General features: G+C 46.7%; 1 protein-coding gene across 7 annotated transcripts in view; it reads right to left on the minus strand.

Annotated features, from left to right (window-relative positions):
• ZNF280D (zinc finger protein 280D) overlaps nucleotides 1-1,742 on the minus strand; it is a 50,067-nt gene extending 48,325 nt beyond the window's left edge. For 4 of the 7 annotated variants that reach the window (XM_039557555.1, XM_039557554.1, XM_039557550.1 and 1 more), the window contains exon 1: nucleotides 1,651-1,742. The gene's annotated coding sequence lies outside the window, so the exon portion shown is untranslated. The other 3 variants (XM_039557556.1, XM_039557552.1, XM_039557551.1) reach the window with 2 other exon arrangements.
• Between the last annotated feature and the right edge of the window lie 5,610 nt (nucleotides 1,743-7,352).

Genomic DNA, 7,352 nt, shown 5'->3' on the forward strand with positions numbered 1-7,352 from the left:
CCAATGGGACTTAAGAATTATTGGAAAAAACAGTTATTACTTCAGATGGAAATTTATCTGTTCCACTGTTAAGCTCAAGTGAGCCTTGCAATACTCAAAACTTCCTTGGATTGGCTTAAAATCAAATAACTAATATGAAACTGATAGCGAGCTTAAAGAGTGAGGACATTTACACTAACCACAAATTTTTCAGACTAGCCTTGTCACCCTTCCATAATAGAATCATAGAATATTCTGAGTTGTAAGGGACCCACAAAGATCACAGTGTCCAACTCTTAGTCCTGCACATGACATCTCCAACAATCCCACCATGTGTCTGAGAGCATTGACCAAACTCTTCTGAACTGTGTCAGGTTTGGTGCTGTAATCACTTCCCTAAGGAGACTATTCCAGTGCCCAACCACTCTCTGGGTGAAGAATCTTTTTCCAATATCTAACCTAAATCTCCCCTGACACAACTTCAAACCATTCCCTTGGGTTCTGTCACTGGTCACCACAGAGAAGAGATCAGCGTCTGCCCCTCCTCTTCCCCTCATGAGGACTGCAATGAGGTCTCGCCTCAGTCTCCTCTTTTGAGGCTGAACAGACCAAGTGACCTCAGCCACGCCTCGTAAGACTATCATCTGTTACTCAAGTAATTTTCCCCCCCACTTTAATACCTGCATTTCAAATGCCCAGAGAAGTTATCTTATTTACAACACAGATGATACAATGGACGACTACACGTTGTATTTCTCAGATAACGTCCCATACAGGCACATAAATTTGCACCACATTATTTGATGAGGGTGTGCAATCCACAGCTCCACCGAGACTGGGAACAATTGGCTTTTAATCGAGGGCTGCATTTGTTTAGTAACGAAGAAACAATGACCAAGCTGAAACTGCACCTGAAAATTGTAAAAAACCAAAACATAAACCAACTTTCCTCAAACACAAACCTCACCAGCCAACGCTGCCCTCTGTGCCATGAGAAGGCACAAGCTCCGCCTAGGGAAGGGCAATATCGGCGGTGCCAGCCCGCCAGCAGCTCACGCCGCCGAGCCGCGGTGGTGCCAGGCCGTGGGAGCAGCGGAGTCCCGAGGGCAGCCGAGCAGCTGCCGCTTCAGCCTGACCGCCCTGCGTCCCGCCCCCCGCGCCGGGTGACCGCCGGCACTGGGCTCGGGTTGCGGGCTCGTGTTTGGGCGAGGCCCGCACGGCAGAACCGCAGCAAGCGGGGAGGAGGCCGAGCCAAGCCCCGCCGCCAGCACCGCTCTTGCTGTTAACGCCCGGGGCCCATAGAGAGCCCCGCGCGGCCAACGGCGGGAGGAGCGAGCCCTGCCCGGGCCGCCCTCGAGGGCAGAACCGGCCGGGGCCAGCGGGGCCCGCGGGCGGCTCGCGGGAGCCCTCACAGCGCGGGGGCCCCACTCGGGGACGCCAGGCCGCGCTCCGACCTAAGATGGCGCCGGTCTCGCCGGCGACAATCCCCCCGTGCCCGTCCCCGCCGAGCGCGGCTCCCGCCGCCCAGGGAGCGCGGCAGGGCGGGCCGGGGGCACGGATCGGGCTGACCTTACCGTGCTGCGCGTCCGTAGGGGCCGCGGCGTGGCCGCCGCTCCCTGCCGCCCGGGTCGGCGGGGGATGGGGCAGCGCCGGCTGAGGCGCCTCACTCACCTCGCCGGGGCGCGGCGCCACCTCAGCAACAGCAGCAGCAGCAGCAGCAGCGCCGCCGCCGCCGCCGGGGGAGCGCGGGCAGGAGGCGGGGGCGGCCGCGGCCCCGCGCGCTGCCTGACGGGAACCGCGGGTCGGAGACATCGCGGCGCCCGCGATCGGGGCGGGGCCGGGGCGGGGCGGGGCCGGCGCCATGTGCTGGGCCTCACACCCCGGGACGGCACCGCCGTCGTGTATCGTGCTTTACACCCCGGTACCCGTCATATGCCGGGCCTCACACCGTGCTCTAGCACCGCCACCATGCGCAGGTTCTCATATCCCCAGTACCTGGAACTGCTGCTGGTTTTGGGCCTCAGGCCCCAGTACTGTACTGCTGCCACGGGCCAGGCCTCATGCCCAGCAGTCCCAGCCCAGTCTTGCGCTGGTTGCTCACCGCTTTGGTGAGGGCACAAAGGGCCACTGCCATGCTATTAGGGAAACCAGCCGGTATCAAGAGAGGCTGAAGACTGAATGGATCGAGAGCAGCCCTGCCAGGAAGGACTTGGGAGTGCAAGTGGATTCAAGGCTTGACATGAGCTGTCAATGTCAGACAATGTCAGAAAGCCAAACATGGCCTGGGCTGCATCCAAAGCAGTGTGGGCAGCATGGGAGGGAGGAGATTCTTCCCCTCCACTGTGGTGAGGCCCCACCTCAAGTACTGCATCTATTTCTGGAGTCCCAAGCACAGGAAGGACATAGACCTGTTGGAGCAAGTCCAGAGAACGCCACCAAGTTGATCAGAGGTACAGAGACCTCTTCTATGAGGAAAGGCTTGAGAGAATTGGGATTGTTCAGCCTGGAAAAACAAGGTTTCAGAGTAACCTAATTGCAACCTTTCAGTACCTGAAGGGAATTTATGGGAAAGATGGAGCAAAACTATTTACCACAAGCATGTAGTGGCAGGGCAAGGGGGAATGGGTTCAAAATGAAAGAGAGTAGGTTTGGATTAGATATTAGGAAAAAATTCTTTACTGTGAGGGTGGTGAGGCCCTGGAATGGGTTGCTCAGGAAAGTTCTGGCTGTCCCATCCCTGGACGTGTTCAAGGCCAGGTTGGATGGGGCTCTGAGCAACTTGGTGTTATTGAACATGTCCCTGCTCACAGCAGGGGAGTTGGAACTACATGATCTTTAAGGTCCTTTCCAACCCAAACCATTCTGAGATTGTATGCTCCACCACCCAGGAACCACTCTGGCTGTCACATTTGCACCACTTGAGCTGGGACCAAAGCCCCTTGGTAGCTGCACCTCCCACACTCACACAGACCACATTTCCTTACCAGGTCGGCCACAGGTCTCACATAGCAATCTCTCAGACATCCTGATCCTTTCCTGATCCTTAAAATAATTTAATCATGGTGTAGAAACTGAATAATAAAATAGCAACTCGAGCTGGGTGCCTCTCAGGAGGGCCCTCTGGGTTTTTATACCCTCACAGTCTAAGGGCACAAAAGTCGGGGGGTCGTTGGTTCCTGCCACGTCTTTGTGTGTACCTCACCTGGCCAGGCCGCAGGTCCCCGGGCCATTTGTTGGGCAAAGGCTCGGCAGTTCATGGCTTCTTGCCGGAGCTCTCCTGCCCGCTCAGAGCTGAGCCTGCAGCTCCAACTGCAGCTGCCGCCGGAGCTGCCAGCCCTGAACGGGTTCCTCAAAAACGCGGCCCGGTCCCGGACGGGCCCCAGGGCCCAGCACGGTTCCCCTCAGTGGGGCCCCCGGCGCAGACCCCGCCCGCCGAGCTGGCGGTGCCGCCGCGGGGCAGCCCGGGGGGCCGGTCAGGCCTTTCCCCCGAGCGGCAGCACCAGGAACTTCCCACAGCCCTGTGGCCGAACAAAGCCAGGGACAGCTGTGCCCAAAGTTAACATCCAATACAGACAGCGGAGAATATAGCACACAGCGTGCTGCTGCAGTCAGCGGAGCAGCATAGATACTAAACGCTGTTCAGACTGAAGGTTCGTTGTGCACCTGTGTTCTCATATACCCGCTGGGTTAAATATCAATGAAATACATGATCAACTGTTCTAAAGCTTTATTGAGTAAAACATTCCCATTATTTTCAGTGGGATGTCACAGAACTGCTGGACACAGCCTTACCTCGGCAATGGAGCCACAGTCGCTGGAGAAAACAGCCCTGGAGCACAGCACCTCCAAGAGCTGCGGTTTCACTCGCCTCGGAATTTGCATATGAAAATCTCTGAATCGAAAGGTGACTAAGAAATGCAGTTTTTCTCAAGCCTTTTTGTCTATAGTGCGGTCTCCCCCTGGCCACCAACTAAGAATGCTCCTGAGTTTGAATTTGTTTTTTTTTCCAGTTTTGCTGTCCATTCTACACTAATTAAAAAACAAAACCCAACAAAACAAAGAAGAAACAAAACCAAAACCCAACCAAACAAAAAACCCCAAACCAACCAAGCAACCAACGAACCAACTAACAAAAAAAACCCAAACAAAAAACAAACTCCCACAACAACAACAACAACCAAAACAAAAAAAACCAAAAACAAACCAACAAAAACCACAAAACCCATACACCAAAAAAACCTCCAAAACCACAAAACCCAAACATCAAAAAACCCCAAAACCAAAAAACCCAAAACCAAACAAACAACAAAACCCACCACCAAAGTATGATCCTTTAGTAAAATATGAAAATATTTCTGGTCATTTTTAAAGATAAATAATAGAAAAGAACTTAAACATATGTAATCTATATCTCAACTTCTTCAGCCCATACTTCTCACAACTGATTGTTGTATTATCTACCATAACTGCCTTCAGAAATACACAGTTTAGTTAGTGTAAATTCTCTCTCAAATATAGGTATTTTTTCAGATGAATAAGTGTCCAACCCTGTGTGAACTTAAGCTCTAAAATTTGAGTACTGTGTTTAGCCTGGAAAATATTCTATTCATTTCAAATAATATCTTTAGCCTTGAGATGCTTCCAGAGTAGTTTGGAACCTTAGAGAAGTGAAGGAAAAAACCCGTTAGTAATTAAATAATTGCTGCTTTGTGATTATGCCATTAAATCATTTTTTTATTGCAGTTTAGTAGTTAAACAATTACTAAATTGTGCCCTTCTGCCAAAGAAGGAAGAAAAAAGTTAGAAATAAATATTCTTAGTATTTGGCAGAAAATGGAGCAAAAGGTGGGAACCAGAGAGTGGAACTTATTCTAAGCAGTAGTCCGTTTACATGAAACATGTATTTTCAACTACTAATCTACCTACTGAGAAATCATTGCAGGTGTTTATGTTCCTTCTAAAGCAAGATAAACATAAAGAGGATATTAAGATTACAAGGTAAAACATTGAAAAATTCTGAAATAACAAAACGAATATCAACTCTGCACATTTTTGTAATTAAGTTTGTGCATTCCAGTGGTGCACAATTGCATACTGTCTGTTCTGCAAAGCCCTAAGTCCTTGGACAAATTGGTTTGAGTGTCATGTTTTCACACCATCCCAGAGAGGTATGGGAGCAAACCAGAGTTTATGAAGTGAGAATTAATATGCATTCATAACTCTAAAACACAAATTAATAAAGCATAGTAAGTAGTCCCCATAATTACAAAAAAAACCCCCCAAAAAACCAGGGAAAACTGCAAACATATGATACACTCTAAAGAAAAACTTAGCAGAAGCTGATAGAACAATTGTATTTCATGCAGTTAGGCAGCATGCATGCACTGTTGACTATAGCAGTACAGCAAAGCTTGAAAGTTAACTAGTCTGAATTACTTCATCTGTTATTACTGTTTATTGGCCTGGGACTCACTTGCTAAAGAGACGTTCCTTCGCCTCTAGAGGTATTGACAGCAATCTCTCATCAGTTTCTGGGTTTTGTCTTAAAAAGCACAATCTATGCCAGAGAAATCAACTGATTGCTGTATCCCTCAATGGTCCAAACTGCTTCTATTGCTTGTTGCAGGTTAAAAGAGCTGGGGAAAGCACTACTAAACTATAGTGACAAATACACCTAATGATGATTCTTTTATTACTATTTTTATTTTAAACTCTGCTAAACTCCATGTTGTGTCTGGTCACTATTTGAATGTGATCTGGGAATCAGAGGGCAATTGTCTCGTCCTGATTTTGTATGTCAGTAAAAAACCTGATTTTTTATGTCAGTAGCAGAGTGGGGAGGTCTTGCTCATTAGCACTGAAGTTTGGGTTTGTTTAATATTGTTTGTTATTCTTTGAGGCTCTAGACACAGACAGCAAGTACCAACCTGCATGACATTGCAACTGTAGCTGCTGCCAAAGCTTCATTAGAATAGATATGTTCAGATGGGAAGACTGTAACTATGAATGCACAAACGGATACTAAATGAACATCTGCAACACAAACACTATTCAACACATGTATGGTTTACTCATATATTCCATAAGGTACACTTGTAAAATTGATTGCATTTAGTCTGCTGTGGCTTGTTCTTACAGTATCATAGCTTCAGGAATTTGGCACAAGTATAAACACTAAGGAGTGATCTAATCTGTTTATAACATTATTTTGTAATGCTTGTTAGGCACATGTAACATGTTTATAGTGTCCTTTTTGAGACAATATGAAAGTACGCAACCCTGAAGAAAGCATAAGCTTCCAGTCTTTAAAAGTATGCTTCTGTAAATGAGGAGAAAAACACCAACCCAAACCATAAATTACCTTTTTAAACACTTCCAACATATCATTATGCAGAATAATAATAAAAAATTAGCATCTAGGAGAGGCAGTGTCTCATCAGCGTGTATGTATTTCTCCTGTCAACATTACCCTAACTCACCAGATGAAAACACAGTCTAAACTGCTTGAAGTTACAAGAAGTGTTTGAATTGGATGAGCTGTATCAGAGTGAAAATGGCTACAGAGCTACGAATCCAGTTTTTTCATTTGGAAGCAAAAGAAAAATCTTTCTTAAAATTTTTTTTTCCCGACAGTTTTTCATGGTAACTTCAGGTTGAAAGAAGTTCAGTAGATTAACATAAAGAAATAAGACTTGAGATAATTTAGTTTTTATTTAAGAAATTGGTCTTGGAAAAATGATACTATGTACATCCATTTATTGCAACCGCTCACCCAGTTCTCAGAGCAGAGACACAGGGCATACACTGTGTCTATTGGATTTTTATCATTCCCGTTTGAAGAAATTCAATCCAAAATGTCTACTGCTGTGTGTAATCCACGTAGTAAAGAAAATCCAAGCAAACAGCTATTTGGTTTAGCCTCTGCATCCACTTCACTCAATTAAGTAATTCAGTAGTAAAGAACATTGTTCCACTGAGTTGATGCCAGACTTTGTTATATTGGCAGAAGCCTTAAATAGCATGAAAGGTGACATAACACCAACTCAACAAATGACCTGGAGACCCCTGCTGAAAAATTACACTACTGGGTAAAGTTTACAGTCACATTTACTGCTTTTTTAAAAAAGTGAGTAATATATATCTATTGGAGCAGTTGTCTTATTGACAGCAGTTGTCATACTGACAACAGCTATACTGCAAGAAGCCTACTGCTAGATTGGTTTGCCTCTCTCACAAGCCTTGTCAGAGAAAGAAAGATATGTTATTTTACCAAGATAGATATTGTAGTTCATTAAAATATGGTGAACAGATATCCAACAGCATGTGCCCTTGTTAACAGGAAGTGAAAATTTATTCTGTGATGCTTCCTTTTG

Source organism: Corvus cornix, chromosome 10, assembly GCF_000738735.6.
Source record: "Corvus cornix cornix isolate S_Up_H32 chromosome 10, ASM73873v5, whole genome shotgun sequence".
Taxonomy (NCBI): domain Eukaryota; kingdom Metazoa; phylum Chordata; class Aves; order Passeriformes; family Corvidae; genus Corvus; species Corvus cornix.